Source organism: Herpailurus yagouaroundi, unplaced genomic scaffold (genome assembly GCF_014898765.1).
Source record: "Herpailurus yagouaroundi ecotype Mexico unplaced genomic scaffold, PumYag 295, whole genome shotgun sequence".
Classification (NCBI taxonomy): Eukaryota; Metazoa; Chordata; class Mammalia; order Carnivora; family Felidae; genus Herpailurus; species Herpailurus yagouaroundi.
The window spans coordinates 1,667,199-1,683,432 of record NW_024412512.1 but is presented as its reverse complement, the minus strand read 5'-3'; positions in this window follow the sequence as shown (position 1 = coordinate 1,683,432).

Here is a 16,234-nt window from a genome sequence, read left to right as displayed (position 1 = left end):
CCTGGGTGGCGCAGTCGGTTGAGCGTCCGACTTCAGCCAGGTCACGATCTCACGGTCCGTGAGTTCGAGCCCCGCGTCGGGCTCTGGGCTGATGGCTCGGAGCCTGGAGCCTGTTTCCGATTCTGTGTCTCCCTCTCTCTCTGCCCCTCCCCCGTTCATGCTCTGTCTCTGTCTGTCCCATAAATAAATAAAAACGTTGAAAAAAAAATTAAAAAAAAAAAAAAAAGAACACAGACATTTGGGGGCACCTGCGTGGCTCAGTCGGTTGAGCATCTGACTTGGCCTTAGGTTATGATCTCACCGCTTTTGAGTTCGAGCCCCACATCAGGCTCTGTGCTGACAGCCCAGAACCTGGAGCCTGCTTCGGATTCTGTGTCTCTCTCTTAAAAATAAAAAAAATAAAAAAATAAAAAACATAAAGAAAAAAAAATTTTTTAACACACATACATTTGATCGTGACTTCACCACGTGCAGTGCAGGGTCTGGATACGTTTTGATATTTGGCCCTTGACACCGTTGTGGCCTCACCCATTCTTCCCCACCCCCCTCATCTGCTGCTTTAGATCAGGAAACTGCAGCCTCCAAGTGCCAGGTGCTAGCGAGGAATTTGAACCCCACAGCCTGAAACTGGGCTCAAGATCTTTTCTCAGAAGGACCACAAGTTACCGGACATGTTCATTAAAATCCTCAGCTTCACATTCTACACTAAAAGGAAATTATTTGCAGATCCATTTTTTAGTATATCCCTAGAGAACTTTGAAATGTGAACGGTTATGCTATCCCTCAGGCCATTTAACTGATAGAAGAAAATAGCAAAAGCTTATATGAATTTGGCATGGACCCAGAAGTTTAATATGCTGAACAGATTGAGTCAAAATTCCTAGTGCATTTAATACGCTTCCCTTTTCTGAAAATACCTCCCAGTTTGAGAGCTAGTGGAAGGACACTCTATGGCACATCTTATTTACAAAGTTGAAGAAATTCCTATTTTATGGTTTGCAAAAAGTATTGTCCGCTTTCATAAAAATTAGAGCTCAGAGAAGTAGCATGTAGAAGAGAGGCTTCTCATTAAAAATATATTTCTCATTTGATTTATAAAGTATTAAAAATTAGATATGGTTAATATACTTGTTTATTGTTTATAAATGGACACCAAGTTTTAAATAATCAGCACGAGGTTTAGAAATCTGCCTTAAAACTCTCTCCTAGCATACCCTCCAGAATTCGTGTCCATTTGCCCCCTCCAAATTCCAATTTTATTAGTTTTTGTACCTATGACCAGTTTTTCTTTATGTAAAGAGAAGCAATTTCAACTACGTTTTTTCTCCTCTTAGATATATTAAGGTAACATGGTTACACACTGGTATATGCTTCAACTTTATTCAATTAGAAATAAATTCCTGCAGCTCATTTCATATCAAGGCGCATACAATGGTATAAATTCGTGTAACCAGTTCTCTCTAGACACTGGGCTCATACTTAATCTGTTGCTACTCAAATGAATATAAGGGCAAGTTAAATGGGCTCAGTTAAAAGACTTGTGAATACCTTCCAAACAGACTGAAACCAAAGCGAGGTAGGTGGTCAGATAATACAGTAAAACAAATATCTTTAAATTGTACTTTTTTTTCACATGTAAACAATTCTTTAAATTTGTGTAGCGTGGGGCGCCTGGGTGGCTCAGTCGGTTAAGTGGCCGACTTCGGCTCAGGTCATGATCTCGCGGTCCGTGAGTTCGAGCCCCGCGTCAGGCTCTGTGCTGACCGCTCAGAGCCTGGAGCCTGTTTCAGATTCTGTGTCTCCCTCTCTCTCTGACCCTCCCCCGTTCATGCTCTGTCTCTCTGTCTCAAAAATAAATAAACGTTAAAAAATTAAAAAAAAAAATAAATTTGTGTAGCGTGTCTCATACTTTGCAAACATTGCATAAAACATTTTATCTTAAGTTTATTTTTTTAAGTTTACTTATTTATTTTGAGAGAGAGAGAGGGAGAGAGAGATGGAGAGGGAGGGGCAAGAAGAGAGGAAGAGAGAGAATCCCAAGTTCAGCATGGAGTCCAGCTTGGGGCTCAATCTCACCACCATGAGATCATGACCTGAACCGAAATCAAGAGTCAGTTGCTTAACCAACTGAGCCACACAGGTGCCCCAATTTTCTCTTAAGTTTAAATATTAATATTGTAGGGGTGCCTGGGTAACTCAGTTGGTTGATGGCCCAACTCTTGATTTTGGCTCAGGTTGTGATCCCAGGGACCTGGGATCCAGCCCCGCATGGGGCTCTGCACTGAGCATAGAGCCTGCTTGAGATTTCTTTCTCTCTCTCTCTCTCCCCACCCACCCCCCTTTGTTCCTCCCCTACTTGCACACATGCTCTCCAAAATTAAAACAATAAATATTAATATTATATAAACTCTGTAGTTTGGAACAATCATCGATAGACTTTGGGCAGATATTAGACCCCAGTGTGTCCACCCTTCATTTCCCTCCTACTCCCAGATGTGACCAGTATTTGAATTTTATAGTTATTCTTCAGAGCTTTACTACGACTCATCACTAAGTAGTGTTTTGTCTAACTCTGCCTTTTTTGAGCTTTTCATGAAAAGATAGGAATAGAATTACCTGGAACATGGTCGTCACTGATTTCCTTGCCTCAGTCTGTTTCACACATGCAGGCATCTGTGGCTGGGGGTGACCCAATTTACTCATCCTTTCCAGTGCTTATAGTTTCGGGGCTCTTTCATGTGTATGTTTTCCTGGCGTGGAAAATGCTGCTCCTATCATTCTTGTCTCGATTTCCAAGTGGCAGTTCATAACAAATCCTCTACACATTGGAGAAAAACTACCGAATTGGAGACTATGGATAATTTCAAATGTATAGGAAATGCCAATGGGATGTGTGAATCAACACTCCCACTATTCTTGCATAAGATGATTGACCACACTGCAACTGTTGAATATTTGCCTATATAGTCCATGTGAAACAGGGTTGCCTCGTGTGTCTTGCTTTTTACTAATTACCAATGATATTGAGCACTTTGTATGTCTTTCGTCTGTGTAATCTTTATCATTTTCTTACTTTTAATTCATTTGTATGTTTATTGGTTTCTTCTGATTTCTTCATATACTCTGGATATGCATCTTTTTCATTTGTACGTGTTGCAAATATTGTCTCCCAGACTGTGGTTTATCTTTGTACCCCCTTTATTCTACATTTCAGTGGTCTGTAATTAGTTTTAATAGTTTAATTTCTCATTCTCTTCCTTTGTAGCTTACTATTTTTTCTTATGTAAGAAAACTCCCCATATTCCAAAGTCACAAAAACTTGCCGTAACTTCCAAGAGTGTTCTAGCTTCCTCCTTCACGTAAATCTTCAGTAAGTTGATTATCATACATGGAGTTGACAGATTTATTACTCCCTTTTAAATAATCCTTTGTTACTGTCCATGTGTTAACGTATCCATAATTTTTACCACTGGGCAGCAATGCCTGCTTCGTCTTCTTGGTAAAATATGATAATATTTGTATTTTATAACATGGAAACATTTTTATCCCTGAAACGAGCTCCAGTTTTTGGTAGGTATCTAATAAATTGAGAATTTATACTGTCCAATATCCCATTTGTAACTTAGTCCTCATTCAAAACTGAGTTTTCTAGTTTATTATGATCACAGTCATGGTTTCATGGACACGTATATGTATCAAAGCATTTATGCATAAGGAGAGCCTGGGTGGCTCGGTCATTAAGCATCCAACTCTTGATTTCAGCTCAGGTCCATGATCTCCTGATTCAGGAGATCGAGCCCCACATCAGGCTCTGTGCTGACAGCAGAGTCTGCTTGGGATTCTCTCTCTGCCTGCCCCCACACTTCTCTCAAAATAAAGAAACCTTAAAACTTACTTATATATCTGAATTTTATTTCATTTCACTGATTACTGAATAAACCTAAACAGTTGGCTTGATCCCAACCTTTCCATTTCATGCAGTATGGAGCTTGCACAAACTTACTAAAAATAATCGTAAAGGTTTCCAGTTTTTTCACATGTAGGAATTTAATACACGATAATTATGTGCCTCTTAGAAGTTAAGTAGAACCCGCTTGTAAATCTGCACCTGACAGGCCTTTATATTTCATTACACACAGACTGGGGAGCCCATACATAGGCACAAAAAAACCACTACCGCATGCAGTGAGACAGGCACTGACACTCCTGCCTGGACACAGGGACCATCATCACCAGGATGATGGAACACATGGAACCTATCGGACAGACACATGTGGCCCTGCAGACAAATATACAGAATCACCCAGCCTTCATCACTGGAAATACGATGGCACCCCCAAGCACACATCCTAGGCACACCCTCAGAGATAACGGTCCCAGAGGAAGACTCTCCCAGAGGCACACACGGCTCAGGCCCTCAGCACACCCCTCCCCTCGCTTTGTTTCTTCTTTTGAGGAATCACCACCATCCGCACGGTGCGTATGTTACTCACATCCTTTGTATTTTCTGTATCCTAGAACGTCCGCTTCGAGGGGATTGTGATATCTTGCCTGTTCTGTTCACGACGGAACCTATACTACGATCAGTTACAGGGGAAAAATCAAGAAACACCCATGGACTGTCCGGGCCCAACAGACGCAAGAACGCAGGTGGTGGCGCACCACCGTCGTCGTCGAGCTACGCCCACTGCAACTTCCGGAAGTGAACTGGTTTTCGCGCCCAGCCCGCGCGGCAGAGGCCCCCACACCCAAACGCAGGTGCTTCAACCAGCCTGGTGCAGAGGGGCGTTCCTGAGCCATCACTGGCCACCTAAGAACTGACGAACGGGGACTCTGAGCCCCTGAGGCTCAGTGGTCAGACACGACTGCGACAACGATGCCCCAGGCCCTCCCAGAGAGCTGCGATCCTTCCAGGAACAGGCCCTTCTTCACTCGCGTCTGTCCCCTCGTTCAGCCACAGGCCCTCCACGGCCGTCACCTCTGACGCCATCACCTCGGCTGCAGCGTCCTCCTGCACCCGTCGCGAGGACTCCGTCGGACTTCAGGGGCCTTCCCCGACAGTCAGCGCTGTCCGAGCACAGGAGGATGCGAGCGGACGGAGGCCTCAGGAGCTAGGGCCACCGGGCCAACCGCCACTAACTCACGGCCCACCAGAAGCCGGGGTTGGGGGAGAGGGGGCGGGACTCCCACCGCTTCCGTTACCACACCCGCCTTGAACCCCTTCGCGGGTCGCCACCTCCAGTGGGTGCGCCTGCGCAGTTCAGCGAAGACGCACTCCCAGGAGTCTCCAGGGCACAGCGGCTTTCCACGCAGGCCAGCGCTGCATGCTGGGAAAAACCTGAGTGGCTGGACTCCCAGCATCCGAGAGGGGCCTCCTTCCGGAACTACGTTTCCCACAGGCCAATGGGCTGCGTCCTGTGCCGTCGAGGCGCCACACGAGAAGAAGTGCGCGTGCGCCGTGGCTTCTGGGAGGCCCAGAAGACCTGCCCTGGAGCCTGAGGAGAAGGGACGCGCGGTGGTGCGTAGTGGGCGTCTTGCGGGCGCAGAGTGTCAGACCTGAGCAAGAGGAGAAGTCCCTTCGGTGACTGTGGGGGAGTGGGTGTGACAAGCAGTTTTGAGACCCTGAGAGGTGTGATTGTACTTGCGGGTAGTGAGATGTGTATGGGGCTGCGGGAGTTGCAATGGCTGGGAGTCGTTTTGTACCCACAGCGTGTCTTCTGCCACCGCTGCTTCTTCCCTCTCGGCTCGCCGCCACGTGGGGCTGCTGCAGTGGTCCCAAGGGATGTCGGGATGAATACTGGCGTTTCCCAGCAAGGAGGCGGGGGACTCGCTTGATGGCAGGTTTAGAGCTGGAAAGGCGTGATGCTGATGCCTAAGAATTCAAGACAGGCCCCGGAGAGTCACGATGCTGGTGCCCAAGGGTTAGGACGCCCCCAGGTAGGGTCCTCCTTGGGGAACAACCGAGGGGTCCACCTTCAGGTTTCAGAACCAGAGCGTTGCTGAAGGTCTGATCCAAAGAGCCTGGTGTCAGATCAAACATGGATTCCAGACGAGGTCTTACTTCCCTCCAGGTATGTGTGTGAGGCGACGGCCCTAGACAGTGTTTTCTAACTACTAACTGGCTTCCCAAAAGGGCCTGACAAGTCCTTTCCACATTATGAAATTCTTCCCAAGATACCAACGTGATGGAAATGTCTTGTTGTACACCTATGTATCAAGGTTGAGGAGAGTTTTAAATTTCTTCTAAGCATATGAAAGCAGTTTTGTTTTTTGGTTTGTTTTGTTTTGCTTTGGTGGCTGTTCATTTTCTAGTAATTCAGTTTTAATACACCTATATCAAAATTCATTATTTTAAGTGTAGTTCTATCCATTTTCCAAAATGTACACTTGCACTGCAACAATCAAGATACAGAACGCTTGATCACCACCCAAAAAACTCATGGTGCCCATTTGTAGTCAGCACCCCCACCCTTAACCCCTCATCTGTTCCAGATCTCTATACCTTTGCCTTTTCCCAAAGAATGGCACATAAATGGAACACTACGTTGCCTTTTCAGTCCTATGTGTAAGTTGTGATGTCATATTTGTAAAATTGTGTATACTTACTTTACAGAGGTATTCTGAGTTTCAAGTTTTTGAACAATACCCATCATGGTGGTGGCCTATATTATACATTCAAAGTGACAAGATTTCATTATTATTATGTACCATGTGAGATCAGAAAGGACTGTGCTCCGTTGCTCAACTTTTTTCATATGTACGATGATAGAGATGATGTGAGGTGGGTGGGGGTCAAATGAGATACTGATTATCAAATCACACTAATTCCTTATTTTAAGAGGTTTTTGTTTGAGAGAGAGAGAGTGCGCATGTGCACACAAGCAGGGGAGAGGCAGAGGGGGGAGGGAGGGGGAGGGAGAGGGGGAGAGAGAGAGAGAGAGAGAGAGAGAGAGAGAGAGAGAGAGAGAGAATGAATCTTAACAGGCTCCATGCTAAGCATGCAGGGCTCCATCCCATGACCCTGGGATCATGGCCCAAGCTACAATCAAGAGTTGGATACCCAACCCCCAAATCACATTAGTTTCTGTGGCACTGTGAAAATATAAGTTAACATGGAGAAGTGGACAGATTAGACTTTATTTGTTCTTTAATCAAGCAAAATGCTGTCACATTTTTTTCTCTTCCCTAATGTGCTAGAAATATATCCATATAGAACTTACACCTGTGAAAAGTAGAATGGGGCTTTTGGACTTTGTGGATCATTAAAACAAAAACCTTCCACCTTCTATAAAAAGCATTAAAATTTTCCCTGCTTGAGAATATCAAGTATACCTTTTTTTTTTCAATGTTTTTTTTATTTATTTTTGGGACAGAGAGAGACAGAGCATGAACGGGGGAGGGGCAGAGAGAGAGGGAGACACAGAATCGGAAACAGGCTCCAGGATCCGAGCCACCAGCCCAGAGCCTGACGCGGGGCTCGAACTCACGGACCGCGAGATCGTGACCTGGCTGAAATCGGACACTTAACCGACTGCGCCACCCAGGCGCCCCTCAAGTATACCTTTTTTACTAAATTGGAGTATTATTCAAAATGGTACCAACTGCAGATCATCTCAGTTTTTCATAGATAACTGTCCCCCTACTCATAACTTACCTTGCTTCTGCCAGAAGGTTACAATCGACTTGCGTTAATTCACTATACTCATAAGACCATGATGGGGTAGAACTGTGCAGATGACCATAATGCTTAATCAAATTAAGTGCAACCTATGGTTTTCTGGGGTACAAATTGTGTGAGTCAGTCTACAGTAGCAGCAAAAATATTTCAAGTATATAATACAACTTACCTTTTTTTTCCCCACAAGAGTATTAAACACCCACACCCTATACTCTGCATAACTGGGAAGAATCTTGCCCCAAATACCCATGTCCAAATTCATGGAAAAATATCACATGCTTTAAAACATTAACCATTACAAACATTAAGCTGAACCAGACCTATACCTTTATTTTTATGGAGAATCATTATGGTTAACTACATGAACGCACGACTGTCCATATCATTCTCCACTATTTACAAACAGTGAATATTTGAAACAGTGCTTATTAAAGACCTATTAGATGATGGAAAGATAAATAAATTAATGATGAAATCTTCACTCAATGAGTTTCTCATCCCCCACAAAAAACTACACACTGGAATCCCTGCATTTTCTATTAGCTCCCTTGCCTTTGTTTCCTTCCCAAACTTCTTATGAGCCTAAGTTTTACCACTTGTTAACCACTACTTTTTTCCCATAAAAACATAAACACTAAGACTGCAACAACCTGTGTGTGTTTCCTGCCTCTCCATTCAACATAAAACAACATAGAGTACATTGGTTACTTTTGACTATAGCTGTTTAAATACTGAGCCTACAGCACATGGCATATATGGATGCTAAACATTAGCATCAAGTAAATAGTATGGTCTCTGAGTAGTAAGAGCTTGAAACCTGATTATGTCTTTGTCTCCTGCTATCTTTGAGATCTCTGGTAATTTATGCAAACTTGTATTTCTCAGTTAACTCATAAAAGGGCATAGTGTATTCCCTGTCTCACAGTTTGCTGAGGAGTAACTGAATTTCTATATGTAAAATGAGTTACTCAATGAAAAATACTAAAAAGCGTCCGATGCAGATTGCAGTGTATACAGAAGCAGCCCAGACAACCCAGAGTTGGCCTGGCAAAATAAAGAATCTCACACAACACCATCATTAGACAACACCATTTGGTGACCAAACTGGATCAAGACAAAAACAAAAACAAATGCACTCTAAATAAGTCTGTAAAAAGTAAAAAAAAAAAAAAAAGTCCCCAAACTCCCCTCTTCTTGTTAATAAAACTGACTGCTGCTTCTTTAACAATTAGTGTTATCACCACTCCATTCTTCTTGCCTTCTGGATTGAAACTTAAAATTCCCAATGATGAAATTACATTCAACTCCTGATAGCATCCAATAGAGAGCAAATCTCAGCTTCCTTGAACATAACCCAAATCAACTAATACAAGCAGAATACAGTCTTATAAGTCTTTTTTATAATACAGTCCTATGATAAGTCTTTTTTAAACACTGGTTTAACCCACAATCATTAATGGTGTGTTTCTAGAACTCAGTACACCCAACATCTTTTACCACAGGTGTGATCCTGGTGGTCTTTCTCTAGAGGACACCAACCAGCCATTAATGTTTCACTGTTATTAATAAAAAGTTATCTTAATGACAAAAACTTGAAGTATATAAAAATAAAGTTTATCTGAAAGAAAAATGCCTAAACTTGTATGCATCTGGCAATACTAAGAATTTATAATGTTCAACTTGACAAAGTTACAAAAATCTTCACAAGAAAAAAAGGCCAGCAAACTAAAACTACCAACATCTTAAAATGATTATACACCATTACCAAATGGTATTTACCCCAGGAATGCAAGATTGGCTTAACATTGAAAATTAACTTAGGGCAACTGGATGGCTCAGTCAGATAAGCATCCAACTTCAACTCAGGTCATGATCTCACAGTTCATAGGTTCAACCCCCATGTCGAGCTCTGTGCTGACAGCTCAGAGCCTGGAGCCTGCTTCAGCTTCTGTGTCTCCCTCTCTCTCTGCCCCTCTCCAACTCATTCTCTCTCTCTCTCTCTCTCTCTCTCTCTCTCTCTCTCTCTCTCTCAAAAATAAATAAACATTAAAAAAATTTTTAAGAAAAGATAATACACCATATGAACATCATAAAAGTTAAAAATCACATGATAATCTCAATAGACATGGAAAAGCACTTTAGTGAAATCTAATACCACTTTATGATAAACGCACTCAGTGAACTAAGTAAACTCAGTAATCTAAGATGAGAAGGGAACTTTCCTAACCTGATTTTTAAAAATCCCAAACTAACATCATACCTAATAAATACTGAACGACCAAATGATTTCCCCCTAATAACAGAAACAAGATAAATATGTCTGCTCTTGCCACCTCTCTTCACCATTGTAATGAAGGCTCTATCCAGAGAAGACAGGCAAGAAAATAAAGGGCATCCAGATAAGAAAGGAAGAATTAAAGCTAAGTCTATTTGCAGATGGCATGATTTTTGTCAGTAGAAAATCTTGTACACTAATTAGGACTGATAAACAACTTCAGCAAGGTTGCAGGATACAAGATCAAAAGGCAAAAATTAATTGTACTCCAATACTTTTGTAAATCAGTGAAAAAGGATACAGGGTCTGGAAATAAACACACATACTTAAAGTCAACTGATTTTTTTTTTAATTTTACAAAAGTGTTGAAGTAATTCAATAAAGAAAGTGTAGTCTTTTCAACAAATGGTGCTGGATCAATCAGATATCCATATGTAAAAAACAAAACAAAAAACTCATGCTGTTTACAAAAAAACTCAAAACTTATAATAGACCTAAATGCAAGATACAAACAATAAAACTTCTAGATGAAACAAAAGCAGGAATTTCACTGTGACCTCAGCTAGGCAAACATTTTTAAGAGATGACACCAAAAACAAGGTTCAACAAAATTAATGTATTAGAATTTATCCAAATTAAGCTACTTTCCCAAAGACACCACTGAGAGAACAGTAAGCCACAGATACCAAGAAAAAATTCTCAAATCACATCGCTGATAAAACATGCGTGTCCAGAACACATGAATTCTGGCAAAGCAATGACAAACACCTCAATGAAAAGTGTGACCTTATTTAGAAATAGGGTCTTCAGATGTAATCAAGTTAAGAAGTCATTAGGGTGTGTCCTAATCCAACATGAATTGTGTCCTCATAAGGCAAGGATAAAACATACAAAAGAAAGACACACAGGGAGAATGCCATGTGATAACAGAGGTAGAGGTTGGAGTGACGCAGATCAAGGCAAAGAATGTCTAGGATTGAGGGCTTGCACCAGAGGCTAGGAAGTGACAAGGAATGATTCTATACACAGTCACAGAAGAAGCATGGCCCTGCTGACAATGATTTCAGGCATCTAGTCTCCAAAACTGTGAGAATAAATTTAAGCCACCTGCTTGGATGGTCTGCCCTACATTCTGGAAATGAATGCCTTCTTTTTCACGTAACCCTTCACGAGTTTTAACTGCTCCAGGTAATAGTCATCAAAGCTGGCTTCCATCACAAAAAGATAAATCACTTCCTTTTTGACATTTTGAGGGTGATCCATGAAAAGGATGTGAGCCCAGAATGCAGTAGAACACATGAGCTCTATTCAGGCAATACTCTGTCAGGTTTGCCTGTAGGGAAAGTCTCTCACAGCATGAGGCCGTCCAGAGGCAATGGCAAGGGAGCTACTACCCAGAAAGGGAGGTGCACAAGAGAACTCCCAGGGGAGAAGGGTATCAGAGACTTACATGGTTGGGTGAGGTCGCTCTGCAGCCCAGATGGAAGTCTTTGGATCACAGAGTTCCAAAGGGCAGCAGCAGCCTGGGTCTTTCATAGCTACAGGGATTATCCTATTTATGGCTAGCAGCTGTTGGGCAAAGTTTCATGGGGTAGGCATGAAAAGCAAGCAGGCTCTAAATAGCTAAAAATGCACTTATTTGAGCTATGTTTAAAACAGATAAGTAAAAAATTGAGTTTGGCACCACTGGGCTTTTGAACCACTGGTTTACAATGAAGAAATAAATCACGGAGGGACAATATACAGAGGCCATCTTTGTCTCATGTATACAGAACCTCCAGACTCTATGTGCCTCCAGCTAGAAATACTCAAATAATATCTAAATTATACTCGTCAAAATATCAGACCTGAATACGGTCACACCTGTAGATCTAACTTGCGATTACTTGCAAATATAAAGAACAGAAGACGTTAAAAAACAGCATGGAGATATAATTAGAAGACCCATTCTATGAAAATTTCTACATGATTTATTCAACAATTACATTACAAAGAAATACATGCTAAGGGAACTATAGATTAGATACAAAGGAGATATTAAGTTGTAATGTATGGGTCTCATTAGATCCCAATGCAAACAATCCAACAGCAAAATTTTAAAATTATGTAAAAAACTAGGAAAATTGACCACTGCCTATTTATTTGAATATATTAAGGATAATTGTTCATTCCAAAAATTTTAAGATTGAAATGATATACTGAGAACTGCTTCAAAATTATCCAGAGGAAGCCAAGTGTTGTAAAGAAAACTGATGGAAATTGTTGAAGGCAGGTAACAGGTATAACAGATTTTCCTAAACCATTCCCTCTACATTTACAGAGTTTGAATTTTTACAAAATAAAATTTTGTTAAGTTTATTCATTCTGAGAGAGAGCGAGCGAGTGAGCAGGAGGGGCAGAGAGAAAGGGAATGAGACAGAATCACAAGCAAGATTGGCACTGTCATCACGGAGCCTGATGCGGGACTTGAACCCATGAACCATGAGATCATAACCCAAGCCAAAAGCAAGAGTCAGTTGCTTAACCGACTTCGGCTCAGGTCATGAGTTTGAGCCCTACGTCGGGCTCTGTGCTGACAGCTCAGAGCCTGAAGCCTGCTTTGGATTCTGTGTTTCCCTCTCTCTCTCTGCCCCTCCTCTCTCTCTCTCTCTCTCAAAAATAAATAAACATTAAAAAAATAAAATAAATTATTAAGGTGCACCTGGGTGGCTCAGTTAATTTGGTTTCAGCTTAGGTCATGATCTCATGGTTTGTGAGTTCAAAACCCTGCTTGGGATTCTCTCTCTCCCTCTCTCTCTCTATGGATCTCTCCCCTACTCACTCTCTCAGCTCTGTCTCAAAATAAATAGACGAAAGAAAGAAAGAAGAAAGAAAGAAAGAAGAAAGAAAGAAAGAAAGAAAGAAAGAAAGAAAGAAAGAAAGAGAGAAAGAGAGAGAGAGAGAGAGAAAGGAAGGAAGGAAGGAAGGAAGGAAGGAAGGAAGGAAGGAAGGAAGGAAGGAAGAAGGAAAGAAAGAAAAACTATTTATAAAAGGAAGTTTTGGTATGGTCTCTATAATTATGCTAATGCAACCCCTTTCTTAAAAGGATATTCAGATTGTGTGGTAGATTTTCCAATCCCCTGTGAAACAATCTAGCAATGTCCTCATGATAGCACAATAGTAATTTTTCCTCCATTTTGAACCATGTGACTCACTTAAGCCAGCACTATGTGAGCAAATGTTATGGCAGAAACCCTAAAATGTGCTTTTGGCTTTCCTCTGTTCCTCTAGTGCCTCATCTTGAAGAAGCTTCCCTGAGCTTCTGAGTCCTTTCAGCCTCAGAATGGACATCTCAGATCAGAGCCAATACAGCTTCCTGAAAACCCACCACTTGTCACAACCCACCTAAAGTCAGACCTATGAACATGAAAATAAATGCTTACTGCAGCATGTAATAAGCAAAATCTGACTAATGGTTATTTGCACAATTGCAATTAATGACAACATTTGCAAAATTAGCAAGAGGTTGGATAAAATATACTATTTATAAATAGAAATGATGTGCTCTGGAAGGTCAGAGAAGGAAAATAAATTTATACAACTGACAAAGAACCAAGAAAGTCTTCATGCAGGAATGGTTAGTGAGTGCTTGCATTTATTTCCCCATTTTGTGGAATCAGATGATATGAATTTTAAATATTTGGAAACAAAACGTTATTGAAATGATACAGAATTTAATTTTTTCTAAGATTAAGTTCAAACTGAAGTGCAAATTATTATCCTCTTGCCACATAGAAGTTTCTCTTAGTGATCTACAGGAAAAACCAAATAACAAGATGGCATTGTGTCAACCATATTCCTTATTTGCCCTTTGGAGATCCATTTCCGTGTCACCTGTTCATTTACTTTAAGAATGATCACAATCTAAAATACTTCATCACATGACAATTATCATTCAAGAGTTTATCTGAACCACCGTTGGTGTTAGAAACTTGAAGTGAAAAATCAACAGATAAGGAAAGAAACTTAGGTGTGAGAAATTCTAGAGAAGTCCAAATTACTGCCAGCAGGTGCTATGCTGTTAATCTAGGACTAAGCACTCTGTAGAATGTTGGAGCTCATGAAAACCTACTAAAAATAATTGTGAAGCTTTCTTTTTAGATATTTCGTTAGAATTTATTACAGTAAATATTTGACTCCTAAAAGTTAAACACAAGTGACTTGTAACCATCTGTTTTTACTGTGTATTTGGGTTTCCATACACACAACTGCGCAAAAACCCAGGGAAAACACTACAGCCATGCAGTAAGATACGCGGACGATAACAGACACTCCTGCCAGCACAGGAACCACCACTCAAACACCTGAACTCTCTGACATATACACACGCTGCAGCGACAAAATCACAAAAACTGTCACTGGGACGGACACACATGTGGACACACCCAGACAGACACAGAAACTCAGACACATTGGCAAAGATGATGTCTCCAGAGAAAACTAATTCACTCCCAGGGATACACAGGCCCTCTGAAAACCACCCACCCAACAGCTCTCTACTCCAGACTAATCCACATCAGCTACACTACACGTTTTACTGCTGTCTCTCCTCCTGGAACGGGGACTTCACACTTTCTGAATCTGTGCCGTAGGGAAAAACCTCTCTTGATAAGAACCCCTACACAGGAATCCGAGGAAGAAGTGGAAGGGACCCTATATGGCTGGGGTTATGGTGTTCCAGCCCCACACGCTGCTTTTAGGATTCGCTGAGAAATGCACTCATCACTACTTTGACCTCTTGTCACTGCTTTCCAACTGGAAGCTCGGTGAAGGCAATAACGGTGCCCATCTCGTGGACCGGCAGCCACCGTCTCCTACACTGCGGTCTTCCTGGCAGTCCTCCCCTCTCCTGGTCTCATGTGCCCACACACCTTGCTCCATCCACCCTGGGCGGCCCCAACCTCCTCCCAAGACTCCGTGGGTGGACACCTTGGGCACTCAGGGGCTCGTCCCACACACGTCTCCCAGCCACTGAGCCACCCATAGCAGAAGCCAGGCAGCCACGGGAATTGAAGCCCAGGGACGGGGACTCCACTTCCCTCTTCGCTGGTGTAGTGTCTTCCGCGCGTGCGCATGCGCGTCCGCCCCGCCCACACGTGCCTGCGTACTTCCGCGTGGGCTTCAATCCCAGGTGGCTCTGAGGAGTACTTCCTCACGGGGCGCACGGCATGCTGGGAGGAATCTGAAGGGTGGAGCTCTGGGCCTCTGTGGAGTCTCTGCCCGAGACCTCCACTTCTCACAGGCAGCAGGGCTGAGACTACGCGGAACCGGAACGCAGAGCACGGGTGTTGGTACAAATGCGCATGTGCACTGGTGAGGTGGCGTTGTAGTCCCTGATGGGCGGCGGGTAGGCATGAGCTGTGGTGAGGAGTCCCGGCGCCGACAGTGCTTGTGCCGCAGCCTCAGTCCTCAGGCCAGAAGATTCCAGAACACTGCCAGGTGAGTGAGGGACAACAGGTGTGAGTGTGCATGCACCTACCTGAGGGCCCTGACCAAACATCCAGTAGTGACTTCACTGAGGGTTTGAGACTGTTCACACGGCCAAGGTAGGGAGCGATGAGCAGGGGCTCCTGCGGGAATAGGGGCTGCTGTGGCCATGGGGCACGTGCTCTCAGCCCGGTGGGGCTGCCGTGACGTCCGAATGGCATCAAGTTTTACAGACTTCTAAGACTATATACAGGCATTCCTTTTGTGAGACATGACAAAGACAGGGAACTAAGATCACTGACTAGGTTTGGGGGATTTGAAAACAAATGGGCACCTCTGTTCGAGAGTGATGGTGTATTCTTTCTCTACCTCTAGCTGGCTCATACTCTGTCTCTCTCTCTCTAAAATATAAACAGAAAAAAAAAACTTTTTAAGAACTAAAAGGCAACATATTCAATAAAGGATTAGTATCTAAAATATATAAAGAATATCTAAAACTCAAACACCCAAAAAACAAAAAATCCAATTAACAAATGGGCAGAAGACATGAACAGACATTTCTCCAAAGAAGACCTACAGATGGCCAACAGACATATGAAAAGATGCTCATCATCACTCATCATCAGGGAAGCGCAAATCAAAATCACAATGAGGTATCATCTCACACCTGTCAGAATTGCTACAATCAACAACACAAGAAAAAACAAGTGTTGGCAAGCATGTGGAGAAAAAGGAACACTCGTGCATGGTTACTGGGAATACAAGCTGGTGCAGCCACTGTGGAAAACAATATAGAAGTTTCTCAAATACTTCAA